At 59.3% G+C, this 13,933-nt stretch overlaps 1 long non-coding RNA gene across 1 annotated transcript; it reads left to right on the plus strand.

Moving 5' to 3' along the window:
• The first annotated feature begins 3,559 nt into the window (after positions 1-3,559).
• On the plus strand, positions 3,560-7,405 carry LOC123604632. The gene is made up of 2 exons (XR_006715401.1): positions 3,560-4,132; positions 5,333-7,405. It is a non-coding gene; the product is annotated as an uncharacterized LOC123604632 (long non-coding RNA).
• Positions 7,406-13,933: the final 6,528 nt, after the last annotated feature.

Consider the following 13,933-nt stretch of genomic DNA (forward strand, 5'->3'; position numbering starts at 1 on the left):
CGGGGAGCAGGAGCGAGAAGGAGGAAAGGAACACAGCCCCCGCTCGGGCACCGCATACCACTTAACGCCTCACTTAACGGCTCCATCAGTGGGGCGGTGGGGCCAGGACCCCACCCAGTGGCCCGGGTTCCCAGGCGTTCTGGCCCCAGCGCCTCCCCCCACCCCATCCCCGCCGCCCCCGCCTGCAAGCCCCCCAGGATTGGTCAGATGCCATTCGGGAAACCAGGACAGCGTTTCATTTCGCGCCCGGCCTGCCCGTAGAGGCACCTCTGAAAAACACCGCCTTCCCCGCTGAGTTCTGATGGAGCGAATCTGCATTCCTTCCGCTTTTAATTAATTGCCAATTGATTACCCTTCCGTCAACACAGGGTGGTGGAGGCTCAGGCCTCCCCGACAGGAAGTAAACTACCTATAGACAAGTGAATCAGAGCGCCGGGTGGCTGTTAGTTATTCAGGAACCAGGGTGTTGGCGGGCCTGGGTTTCCCTCACCTGTTCCAGCTTGCCCCGATAGATGCAAGGAGAGGGCTCTGGGTAGAAAGTGGTTTCCTGCCTCTTCCTGGGCCCTTATTTGAATCACACTTTCTTCTCTCTCTCTCTCTTTCACCAGATTGCCATCCCTGGTTTGGTGGCTTCTTGTCTGCCCTTTTACCCATATCCTACAGCGTTATCCAGAGCTGACCCAAGTATATGGCCTCAATAAAAGAACCAGTAGCAAATTGGAAATTGTATTTCCCCTTTTTTTTTTTTTTTTTTAAGGTTTATTTATTTTTGAGAGACACAGAGCGCGGGGTAGGGGCAGAAAGAGAGAGGGAGACGCAGAATCTGAAGCAGGCTCCAGGCTCTAGGTTGTCAGCGCAGAGCCCGACGCGGGGCTCGAACCCGCCAACTGTGAGATCATGACCTGAAGTCAGACGCCCAACCGGCTGAGCCACCCAGGCGCCCCGGGAGATCCTATTTCTTTTTCTGAGGGTGGGGGGCGGTGAGCTGAGGGGAGTTGGGTAGGGGGGCAAGTTTCATTTTTTGTCCATATAGAACTTACTGTTTTCATTGGGGATAAGAGTACGTATAGCACATTTCACCACTCACAGGTATTAGTGTGACCCTTTAATTTTTTTTTTATTTTAAACATTTTTAAAAATACTTATTTTTGGGGCGCCTGGGTGGCTCAGTCGGTTAAGCGTCCGACTTCAGCTCAGGTCACGATCTCACGGTCCGTGAGTTCAAGCCCCGCATCGGGCTCTGGGCTGATGGCTCAGAGCCTGGAGCCTGTTTCCGATTCTGTGTCTCCCTCTCTCTCTGCCCCTCCCCCGTTCATGCTCTGTCTCTCTCTGTCTCAGGAATAAATAAACGTTAAAAAAAAAATTTTTTTTAAATACTTATTTTTGAGAGGGAGAGAGCCAGAGTGTGAGCGGGGGAGGGGCAGAGAGAGAGGGCGACACAGAATCCAGAGCAGGTTCCAGGCTGTCCGCACAGAGTCCAACGCGGGGCTCGAACTCAAGAACGGTGAGATCATGACCTGAGCCAAAGGCAGTCGCTTAACTGCCTAACCGACGGAGCCACCCGGGCGCCCCTGGCGCGACCCTTTAAAAGAAAAAGAAAGCAAGCTGAGGGGTGAGAGTTGTAGCGGGGGACGGAGTTGGGGGGCCAAGGGCGGAGGATCTGGAGGACCCCGGCAGCGGAGGCCCAAGGGGAGGGGGACATTCTGTGGCCGGCTGGGCCCAAGTGCTGGCCTGGCTGCGTTAAGCGAGCAATTTAATCTCCTTAAACCTCAGCTTTGTCATCGGAACACTAGGGGGGGCTGTCCGGGAGATCCCCCCTCCCTCCCGGGTGCCATGGGGGCTGGCGGGAGGGACACCACCTGGGGCTGGCTGGAAATGCAACATCTCAGTCCCCGCCAGAGGCCTGAAGCATTGGAGTCTGCTTTTTAACAAGATCTGAGTGGCTCGTGCTGACATTAGAGTTTGGAGGCTCTGGGCCGCATGAGGTGGAACGTGTAAACATCTAGTGAGCAGAGGGACAGATGTCAGCTTCCCCCTTCTCTCCTCCCCCAAGCCGGCTCGCGCGCGCGCGCTTCGGGAAACCTTATGGTCAGGAGAGAGGGATTTGGGGAGGATAACACAGTGGCTTGCGTTCTGATGGTTACATATACTTTGTCTCCTTGTGACCATGACGTGGGATAGACCACAGAGATTTTTATCCTGGTTTTTATCCCAGAGGGAAGAGCGTGGCCCTGAGGAATCTAGCAATTGGTCCTAAGGTCAGAGGGAGCCCAAAGGGACCCGGGTCACATGTGCAGATGCCTGAGGCTTCAACCACCAAGCCAAGGCCACCGGTGGAAATGGCCACTCCCTCTGGTGGGGGAAGGGGCCCAGGGGGCAGCTAGGTGGTCATCAGGTTTTGCTGGGCAAAATGTGAGAAGACCCCTAAGGGACTGGAGTCCGGTGTCTTGACTGTGACACCAAACGTGACCCTGTGAGAACTTTCATTTAATGACCATTTGGGGGGATCCATCCCGTATTGGGCACTGGGGGGTTGACGCTGAATCCCATGGACACGTGGGTGAGGGGCTACGGCCAAGAAGGGCAGGCAAATGGGACACATGGGGACAGAGGCCATGCCATACAAGCACAGGGTGCTAGGAAGATCACCCCGACCGAGAGGTGGGCGCAGAGACCGGAGAGGCGTAGGTGGTGGCGGCAGCAGCATGGGGCGCTGGAAGAGGGTGCGCCGTGGCCACAGGCCCTGGACACTCTGTCGGTGACCTGGCACCAGAGAATGTTCCTGGCCTAGGAGAGGACCCGGGTCTGGCCAAAAAGGGGAGGGAGCTGGGCGCGGCCTGGGAGGAAGGTGGGGAGGGAGGAGAGCCCTGCCCTAGCGTGCCCTCTGTCCCGGGCGCGCACCCTGCCGGGAAGCCCTGGGGCCACAGCTGCTCGGCTGGCCCGGCCCAGAATAGCCTCCCTTCCGGGCAGGGCTGCCTGGGCCCGCAGCGCCAGCGCCCGAAATAGGGCTCGGCCCGGAGGCCCGCGGGCAGCGGGCAGCGGCCGGAGGGCGCGAGGGGCCGCCCAGCTCCGGGACGCGCCGGGACGCGGGGACCTGGGGGTCGGCGGGGACCCGGGGAGGGGCGCAGGCCGGGATCCCGGGCGCGGACGTCCCGGTGGGGCAGGGGCGCGTGGCGGGACGCAGGCGCCGGGACCAGGGGAGGTGGGGCAGGGCCAGGATCCCAGACGCGGGGCCCGGGGAGGTGGGGCAGGGGCGTGGGCGGAGGGCGCAGACCGGGGAGGGGGCCGGGATCCCCGCGCGGGGACCTGCGTCCGGGGAGGGGGCCGGCCCCGCGGCGGCGGGGTGGGGCGCTGACCTCACAGCCTGCGGGGAAGCCCGTCGGGGGCCGGCCGCGCTGATGGAAGGGAGGAGGAATGCGCGGCGGGCGGCAGCGCGGGCTGAGCGCCCGTGCGGTCCCTCCCCCTGCACACAGCGCCTGCAGGAGGGGTTGCCGTGGGCGCGGACCTGGGGGCCGGCGGGGGGCGGGGAGCAGCGCAGGGGGAGCGCGGGAGGGGGGGTTAGGGAAGGGGAGGGGCGGCAGGGCCGGTCTCCGGGGACACCCCCCACCCGGGTCTGCGCCCTCCTCCCGCCAGGCCTGCGAAATGCGCGCCTCGCCGTCAGATGCAGCCCTGGGGTCAGGTAGCCCTGGCTCTGTGCGCGCGTCCCTTCCTGTTCCAGCAGGCGCCACCCCTCCCCCAGCCTCCTCTCGCGGGCTCCCAGCCTCAGTTTCCTCATCTGTTAAGCAGCGATTACTCCTATCTACATTACAGGGTTGTTACGATTAAAATAGAATAATCATGTAATGTGCCCTTGCTCTATAAATGGGGTCCTCTGTCCTCCCTGCCCCCTGCCTCCTCAGTCAGGCCTGGGATCAGCGAGGCCTTCCCGTGTCCCTGTGCTGTCCCCCTCGGCCTGGAACTGGAGCTGCGGGTGCATCAGCACCCTTGCCAGGGCCCTTTCCTCTCCTCCCTCCCCCTCAGGGTTACCTTGGAACGTGCCTCCTACAAGAGGATGGTCCAACTTGTTGTCCGAACCTGCGGGAATCCCAGGCTGAGGTCCAACAGTATTCACGGAGGGCGCAGCCTGGCTGGAGTGAGTCAGCCTCTTTCTGAACATCATTTGCTGTTTCAGCTGCCCTTTGCAGCTTGGGCCTGGTGGTTGCCAGGACAAGGCAGCCCCTGGAAATCACTGGGAAAGACCAGCATGTTCTGGGGGTGGGGGTTAACAGTGCACCTGGCGAGGAAGGGCCTCTCCATCCCCCGCCTTCCCCTCCTCTATGGGAAGCGAGAGGCTCGGGCCCCAGGCTTGGTGGGTACCCCATGTGAGGAAGGGCGGGCCTGACTTACTGTAACTGCCTGGCCGAAAGCCTGATTGTCCTGTGGTTGGGCAGACCAGCCAGAGAGGGGCCCTGGCGGAGGGAGAGCTCACCCAGTGTAACAAGTGGAGGCAGGGTGTCACTGGTGTCCCAGGGAGACTCAGCAGACCAGGTGGGGCTGCCTGCAAGGTCACCCTCTCTCCCCTAAGCAGGTAAGGCCGCTACTGCAGTGCCAGATTATTTGTAAGAAATCAAGTCTGTCCAGGGGCTCGGCCCCTGGTCCGGAGCATCAGAACACCCGGTGTTGAGAGAGCACTCCCTGTGCACGAAGCAATGTGGGTGTTCACTTACTGAGCTATCACAACGACCGAAGGAAGCGGGGAACGTTAATATCCCCATTGTACAGACGGGAAGCAGGTTTATTGACGCGCCCAGGTCTCCTAGCTGGGAGGAGGCAAAGTGAATTGGGATGAAAATTTAGGCTTCTTTTTTTTGTTTTTATTTAAATTTTTAAAAAATGTTTATTTACTTATTTGAGAAAGAGACAGAGCGAGAGTGGGGGAGGGGCAGAGAGAGAGGAAGACCCAGAATCCGAAGCAGGCTCCAGGCTCTGAGCCATCAGCACAGAGCCCGACGCGGGGCTCAAACTCACGAACCGTGAGCTCACGGCCTGAGCCCAAGTCAGACGCTCAACAGACTGAGCCACCCAGGCGCCCTGAAAACTTAGGCTCCTAATCCCTACTCTGTCTGGCCTCCGGGATATGGGAACCAGCACAGCCCAGGAGGGCAGATGGCCCAGCTGACCGCCCAGGTGCCTGAGCCCCTCCTCCCGCTAGCAGCTTGCTCGGCACTCGGCTGACTTCCTGTCCCTGGGAGAGCAGCTGTGGGTGTGCTGAGGCAGGGCGGTCCCCTTCCTGTGGTTCAGGTAGGAGCACAGCCTCGTGCCTTCTTGGCATCCTCCCTCTTTCCTTCCCCAGGTTCTAGAAGTCAGCCCTGGGTACTCCAGAGAGCCTGGCAGAGCCAGAGGTCGGCCCAGAGTCCTTAGCTGCGGGTGAAGGGCGCGTGGGCAGAGAGACGGGCTGCGGGCCCTGGTGGAGGAGGGTTTCGCGGGACCTGAGGACCTGGCCTTCAGCTCTCAGGGAGCATCTGGAGGTTTCCCCCGTCCCGCCTCCTCTCTGACGGTGGCAAAAATGCAGAGGAAAGCCCACGTCCCGTCCCCAGCGGCCCCAGCCTGGTGGTTGGGATTCAACGTGGACATCCGAGGGACGGAGGCTGCTGTATGCCCGTGTCCCCCTCGCTGTCAGGAACCCCGGGCTTTGCAAAGAGCTGGCTGCCGGGCATCCCCTGACTTTTCCCTGGGTAACATTGCCAAGGGACTGTGGTGCTGGCCAGACTTCCCACGCCCGGCCCTGTGGCTCTACCCCCCTCTGTCTCTTGCCCATGGAGGCTCGGAATAAGCTTTCTAGAGGATGCTCTTTCTTGTGTGAGGGGTCATCTGAGGTCGCCGAGACGGAGCTCTTCACCAGAGAAATGCAGGAACATCTCTGCAGCTAAATGAGGCAATGTCTGTGGGGGACTCGGCCTTGCCAGGCAGGCTCCAGACGCATGCTCCCTCCCTGAGAGACGTTGCCCTTGGCCGTGCAGCCCTTGGCCAGGCCAACCACTGGGCTCTATCCCTGGGTGCCTTTTCAGGCTGTCCTTTGCTCAAGGTGTCCTTAACAGAGCCTAAAGGGACATTCCGCTTCTCCCTATGCCCAAGAGCAGAGAAGGACACATTTCTCAGGCTCTTCCTGAAAGATTCAAGGAAAGAAAAAAACGTTCTTGATCTGAGGTCCTGCAGAACCAACCCCCCAGAACTGGCTTGAGTGGCGTCTCCAAAATTCATGTCCGCGTGGACCTTGTGCATGTGACCTAATTCGGAAATCGGGTCTTTGCAGATGTAATTAGTTACGATGAGGTCATACTGGATGAGTTTGGGCCCCCATCCAATGGCTGGTGTCCTTATAAGAACAGAGTTGGACACAGACACACAGAGAAGAAGGCCGCGTGAAGACAGAGGCAGGGACTGGAGTGACGCATCCACCGGCCAAGGATTGGCAAGGACCTGCCGGAGGCCACCGAAGCTGAGAAGCACAAGGAAGAATCCCGCCCCAACCCCCCCCCCCCCGGAGACTTCAGAGGGAGTGCAGTCCCATGGACACCTTGATTTTGGACTTGCGACCTCCAGAACCGCAAGGAAGTCTGGACGTGTTGTTTTAAACCTCCCAGTGCGTGGTCCTTTGATATGGCGACTCCAGGAAAGTTGGACAACCACCGAACGTCAAACAGAGGGCAGCTGAGGAAAACAAGAAGGAAACAGAGCAGGCGCACAAAGCAAAAGCTGGAAGAGACCAAGGAGGAGACGGAAAGAAGCGCTCCCTCCGTGTCGTCCTCTCTGCGGGGACAGGAAACCACCACGGAACCGGTGGCCCTGTGAGCAGGAGTGTGTGGGGCTGGATGTTGGGTGAACGGGAGGTGTTCGAGACCTTGCTGGTCCCAGGGAGCCCCTGCTAGTAATAATAAAGCTTTGACTTGGTCCCGTATCAACCTTAGGACTCCCAGAGCAGGCTTTGTTGAGATCCCCCACGGAGAGATGAGGAACCCAGGCAAGGCCATTAGGTGCTGGCCCACGGCCGTTTTCCAGGAAGCAGTGAAGGGGCACACACCCAGCTTCCCTGCCCAACAGCCAGTGCTCTGCCCTCTACCAGTCCGGGAGTGGGGGGTGGGGCAGCTCCCATGCCAGTATCCAGTGCCTGAGTGGCGTCGGCAGGTGCTGGCCCTGGTCAGGGACCCCAGCTCTGTTCCTGGCGAGCTGTGTGATTTGGGACAAGTCACGGCACCCCCTATTTGGCCGTTCCCTCCACGGGAAAACGGGGGACAATAATAGGGCCTAAGCCATAAGAGTTCCTGGAGAATTAAATGTTCATATATTTCAAGTGCTGAGACCAGAGCTCGGCGCACTGGAAACTTGAAGGTGTTTGTGAAATGAATAAAAGACGCTGATGGGCGTACTCTTTGTCCAAGGAGAGCGCCGTGGGACCGCGAGCCTGTCTTATTCTTACTCCACAGGCCACGGGGAGGCCAAGGCCAACAACATTCTCATGCCGTCCTGGTCTGTTCCCCACAGAACCCTCCAGAGACTAGCCAGAAGGGCCCTTGAGACCGGGGAGCAGAGCTCCGCCCACGTCCTGGGCAGGCTGATTCAGTTGCTTGAATCCTGCCTTCTCGAAGGCTGAGGACACCTTTGGATCCTGGGCCAGGCCGGCGGCTCTCTCCTCCCAGAGGAGAGCTCAGACCCCCGCCAGCAATTCCGCCCGGAGTCCTGATCAGTCGCCTCCCGGTTAGCTGTCTCGGGGGGACCAGGACTGGGGTGACGACTCGCTGTCAGGCATCAGCCCGTGGAAAGAGAATGCACGGTGCACATCAGAGGGGTGGTACCACGTGCCGCATTTGCAGACGGAGGGAGCCGCGACCTTCCCCACCTGTCCCCTGGGGGGTCTGCAGCCTCTACTGGCCCTTTTCCTTGGCTCCTGTCCAGATGTCTCTCCTCCCGGCCACAGAGCCCAGCCGGGTGACCCCAGGGCTTGTGGACTCGGCCTGGGTTGAAGCCCCTCCCCTTCGGCGCTCGAGACTGACCAACTCAGTCCTCGGCCTGCCGTGGGCACAAGGTCTCTCGCTGCAGCTGGGCCCCTTGGCTGACCTTCTCAGCTCCTTCTCTTAGACGGGAGAGGTCTGGCAGCACGCCTGCGGGCGGGCCGGGCTTGTCTTCTGGGCTCCTCCCTCCACTCCAGGGCTCTGGCCATAGCCTGGTCAGGGTCCTTGCTGAGTTCCTGGCCAAACCCCGGAGTGATGGCCTGAGGAGTCCGGCGGGGAAGCCCCGGGGTGTAGGGAAACATGCCACAGCCACTGACTGCCCCGCCCCCCACCGGGCAAGGCCCGTGGGTCTCCAAGTGTCTTCTGGGTAGCCTTCCGGCCAGACCCCCTTGCCCACTTTCTCCGGGAGCCAAGGAGCACGGGGAAGAATTGCCCCTTCCCAGCGCTGGTTTCCTCTCCCTCCAGCCTCCTTTTCACGGGATTCCGGAACAGAAAAAGTTACATAGAGGCCATCTCATCTCTTTCCCCAGCTTCCGGAAACCAGAGTTCAGGGCAATGTTGGGGTTCTGCGAGGCTTCGAGCAAAATCCCGCACGTTGGGTTGGCCAGACGTCTTGCTGGGATTTCCTTGGGAGTTCTGTGTGCATTGGGCACCCCCATCGAGGCTCCCTCCTGCTGGGAGATGGGGGATGTGCCTCATGCTCCTAGCAACCACCCAAGGTCTCGACAGATAGAGTGACGGCCTCAGGACCTTGTCCCAGGGCTGAGCTGGCCAGTGTGGACTCAGCTGCCATTTGAGTCCCCTGGGGAGCCTTCGCAGACTCTGCTAGATGGAGGTCCTGGACGGTGGGGGTTCTCACACGCAGATGCTAGCAGTCGTGGAAGGGGCACTGGACCTGAAGTCCAGTGATCGATGTCCTAAGGGAGGCTGCTTCTATCACCAGTTATCTGTGTGATCTGAGGCAGGTCTGAATCCCCTCTACACCTCAATTTGCTCATCTGGAAAATGCAATAGATGTCACTTTACCTGCCTCGCTTGCATCCGAGGCGCGGAGGGAATGTGGAAGGATATCACGTATTAGGACTCATTGAGAAGAGCAGAAATGCCACTTATGCAAACATGAGGTGCTGAAAATAAAAGATGCCTGTTTGCGTCCCAAAGTAAAAGTTGTGGGTGACTTACTATTGTAACGACTTCTGAAACCTCGTTATTTAAAGACATTTCTTCTTTTGGGGCACCTGGGTGGCTCAGTGGGTTGAGCATCCGACTCTTGATTTCGGCTCAGGTCATGATCTCACGGCTTGTGAGTCTGAACCCCTTGCCCGGCTCTGTGCTGACAGCTCGGAGCAGACCGGGCATAGGGCCGGATAACCCCAACACGACACGACACGGGCTCACAGGTGAGCGGGGGGTGGGGGGTGGGGGGTGGGGGGTGGGGGGTGGGGAGTGTGTGGTAGGCAGATGAGGAGACCACCAAAAGGGAAGGAAGTGTCTGCCAGCGTGGGGTGCAGGGTGTGGGGGGCTTACCAGGCTAGGCCTTCCATTCCATTTACAAGAAAATGACAAATGAACCAATGTGGATCCTACTGGGATGAACCATGGACCGTGCGTGCGTGCGTGCGCGTGCGTGCGTGCATGTGTGTGTGTGTGTGCGTGCGTAATAAAAGCAGTATTTTTAGAAGATGTATCTGGTGTGGATGTGCCCGATGGGGACATACCAAACCTCTTGAAGTTCCCAAAAGTTTTTTCCCTTTTCCGGGCCATTTCCCTGTTTCGGGTCATTAGAATGCCCCTCTGTCCCACGCCTGCCTGCCGGGGGAACACCTGCTGTTTTGCCTTAGCTCACGAGTGTCACCTCTTCTGGGAAACCACTGTAGGTCATTTCCTCCTAGGGCTGCCAGCTGTCTGCTGTATAGCACTTTATTTTTACCCCCATTCCTTTTTAGGATACTTCTTGGTTTTCACCTCTGGTTCCCCTTTCAGACTGTAAGCCTCTTGATGTCTGAATGCTTCTTAGCACTGATCTCCAGCAGCGGTCATGGTGCCCAGAAGAGGGTTCCTACCTGCACGGGATCACCTGGAGTGTTGTTAAGGCAAGGGTACCCTAACCTTCAGAAACACCGCAGCCCCCCATCACACAACTTCAGGGGACACCATCCACAAAGATCATATTGTGAGCAGCGCCCCTGCAGTTGTGAGGCACAGTGACCTCCTGGAGGACCGGCTTTTACATTTCATGCCTTTACCTTGCAACATCCGCACGTTGCAAATACCAGATAAGGTTTTCTATAGGAAAGGGAGATTGGAGATTTGGGGGGGAGGGAGGCGAAACAGAGGAAATACATTTTCTTGTGTAATGTGCCTAACAAGCTAGTCTCCTGGTTGTTATCTTTTTCTCTAAGTCTAGCTTTTCAAGCCTTCTCCTAAGGCTGGGCCTGATTATTGCAATGAATGGCAGCAGTGACGGTTTCACGAGGATTACGTGAAGTTTTAGCATCCAGAACCCCAGCTTCAGAAGACGGCCTGTAGCCGCTGCTGATTGTCTGCCATGCAGCCTTCCAGGCCGCTGCTGTTGCTTAAGGCTGTGCTGTAATGCAGAACACTCAGGAGTGGGAAGTCCAGAGTTCTCCCCGCTTCTGGGAACAGCCCCCCATCCCCCTCCCTGCACCAGCTTCCACAGGCCGTCCTCATGACAGTGGGTCAGGCTCACCCAAGGATTTCACAAATGCCTGGCCTGTTCCCAGCACAGTACAGCTGGGAGGGCTCAGCCCTGGGTGGGGTGGGGGTGGGGGGGAGGAACACCGTACTCTTTCCCTGTGGGGCCGGCCCCCTGTTCTCAGGCCCAGGGCTGGGAGCTGGAGCCCAGGAGAGGGAAGGGCTGCACTTGCCTGCGCTTGCCGGGGTGCGGGCCGTGAACCCAGGCTTTCCCTCCCTGCCGATTTCCCAGATCGGCTTAGTCAAGGGTCAAGAAGGAAATTCCCTGTCCCCGGAAGAGAGGAGGATCCGGGCTTGTCTTCCCGGAAGGCAGCAACGAAAGTGGTCAGGGAGCCACCTGGGGAGATGCTGAGGATTCAGATTCCGGGGCTCCCCCCAGGCCTTCTGATTCAGAAGAGCTGGGGTTGGAATCTGGGAGCTAGCAATTTCGTCTGCTCCCTGGGGGGCTGGCCGCAGGCGCTTCCCCACTTTTGGGGGAGGTGTGTGTGAAGAGTGTTTGGCTGCAAGAGCCCGGGATTCTCAGCCGGAGGGCCTCTGGCTCTTGCGCTCTCTACCTGACCCCGTGACCCTGGAAGAGCTGCCCTTGTGTTTCAGGCCTCAGTTTCCCCATCTCTGAAATGGGCGTGTTCCGACCCGAGGGTAGGGTGATCAATTGGCCTGGTTTGCTGGACTTTCAGAGCTGAACTGGAACCGTGCTGGGCAAACCAGGACTACCTGGTCACCCTACCAGAGGGAGAAACAGGATGGGGGATGTGCCACCTACTGGAAATGTGACTTGAAGATGCATCTTTGCGCTACTAGTAGCCGGCTACATTTATGTATATATTTACTAGTTCGTTGTCTGTCACTCCCACTAAGTCTCTGGAGAGCAGGACAATCAGGGCCTTGTCCTGTTCTACGCTCAGTCCCCGGACACACAGGATGTGTTCAACAGATATTTGGGGAGTGAAAGAATGAATGAGTGAATGAGGGACCAGGGCAGAGGCTGGGGGGCTCCAAGGACGGGATCCCTGGACAGAAAGAGTGTGCGTTGGGGGGCGGAGGGAGGGCACTCGCCAGCCGGAAGGGGAGATGCGGCTCCCCTGGGAGGAGAGAAGTTGGCCGAGGTGAGGTGGGGGGGAGCCAGTGCTTTCTGAGCAGCTCCCCTCGGAGGGGTCAGTGATCCCTCCCCCCCCCCCAAGTGACGAAGGACTCCTTGCCTCCCGCAGGAGCCCCGGGCGCGCCGGTCCACCCTCTCTCCTCCCCCTCCCGCCCCCCACCCCAGGGAGGTGCGCCTGGCAGCCTCCCCGTCGAATTTCCTGGCACTCGGCTGAGAATAAACAGCGCTGCGCGCCCGTAATCCCGTTGTCACGGCGACCGCGCTCCGCGGGGCGGGGGCGTGGCGGGGGCGTGGCCTGCCCACCGCGCGCGAGCTCGGCTGGGCGCGGCGGCGGCGGCGGCGCGGGCCCGGGAGGTGCCACCCGCCGGGCTGAGCGCGGACATTCTTCGCATAGCTCCGCCAGGGCTCCCGCGGCGTCCGGGAAGTGACTCTTCCTGGCAGAGGCCGGCCTGGGAGCGACGCGCGCGCCCGCCCGCACGGGAGGGGGCGGCACGCGGCGCTGGAAGGTGCGCCCCGGGCCCGGCTCTTCCCAGCCTCGGCCTGGGTCTTCCCGATCCGCCCCTGGGCACGTCGACCCCCACCCCGCAGACTTCTGTCTCTGCTCAGACTCCCTCGGTGACTCCCCCCCCCCCCCCGCCCCGTCTCTCTGCCTGGTACCCCGGCGGTGCCCCCTCCCAAGCCTCCTTCCTCGTTCCTTAGACTAGGACCCAACGTGCAGGCTTATGCTCCAGCTCCCCTGTCTGTGGCCTCCCTCGCTCCCTCCCCCCAGAGCAGGCCTTAGATTTCCCATTCCTGGCTCTGGCTCATCCGGAGGACTGCCCAAAAAAAAAAAAAAAAAAAAACAGCACCACCGGAGAGAGGATAGGGCCTCTTGGGGGGTGGATTGTTACAACGCCCGAAGCAGCGTAATAGGGCACAGGGCCTGGAGGCAGCAACCTCTCCCCTTTCTGTTGGCCAGGGACCCCCAGCTTTGCTCGTCTTAACCTCACTGAGGCATGGGTGTCTGCTCAAGCTTCTTAGCAAATCTGGGAACCAGGCGGAGTCCTCCTCTGGCAGTCAGGACAGAGCCCCCCCCCCCCACTCCTTAAGTCCTGGGTGTGTGTGTGGGGGGGGGGTCTGTCCCCAAAAGGACTGTGAAGTACAGAAGGATTTATGCAACAGAGGGTAGGATGAGGAGGGAAAACAGGAAGGAGCACTGGGGAGCAGAATGATGGAAGGGAGAGATTCTCTCTGTTGCCACTCATTTTCTGTGTGAATTTAAGTAAATTGCTTTCCAGGGGCGCCTGGGTGGCTCAGTGGGTTAAGCGGCCTACTTGGGCTCAGGTCATGATCTCACGGTCCGTGAGTTCCAGCCCCGCGTCGGGCTCTGTGCTGACAGCTCAGAGCCTGGAGCCTGTTTCGGATTCTGTGTCTTCCTCTCTCTCTGTTCTTCCCCTGCTCACGCTCTGTCTCTGTCTCTGTCTCTCTCAAAAATAAATACAGATTAAAACAAATGTTTAAGTAAATTGCTTTCCTTCTCTGGGACTCAGTTCGCTTGTCTGCAAAAGGTTGGTCCAGTCTGTGGTCTGATAATGGGGAGACAGAAAAAAGTGGGGAAGGAACGATGTGGGGGGAGGGGGCATCAAAGGAAAAGGGTGGGGGGGGGGCGCTTCCTGCCTCTGAGTTCAACCTCCCAAGGAGGGCGGAGAGAGGAGCTTCCCCTTGGGCCAGAGAAGATCAAGCCCTTGGGTTAGTGCCCCCGTCAACACTGGACACCCTGGCAAAACAGCACCTGAACAGGGAAGAGCCTGCCAGGAGTTTCCCAGGCTCCCCTCCTCCTGGGATGAGCCAGGCCTCACTGGGTCCCCTCGCCTGACCTCGTGCTCTGGGAAGGTGACCTTACCTGGGTCTGCATTCTCTGTTCTGGGAAATGGTGGTCTCTCTGGACTGGTTCCTACATGCTCTGTCCACTCAGGAGTCTCAAGCCTGGCCCTTTCTCGTCACTTTATTACATTATTTTCCCCCAAAAGTCTAGGAGATGGGAAAGAAAAATGACTTTGTTTATTTACTCTCAGTTGCCTTTTGAACGCTGATTCCCGGAGCAGCTTATAAGAGGGCCCGGGGAGGGGGCCAACCCTAATGCTGACACCCC

Source organism: Leopardus geoffroyi, chromosome E1, assembly GCF_018350155.1.
Source record: "Leopardus geoffroyi isolate Oge1 chromosome E1, O.geoffroyi_Oge1_pat1.0, whole genome shotgun sequence".
In the NCBI taxonomy this organism is placed as follows: Eukaryota; Metazoa; Chordata; class Mammalia; order Carnivora; family Felidae; genus Leopardus; species Leopardus geoffroyi.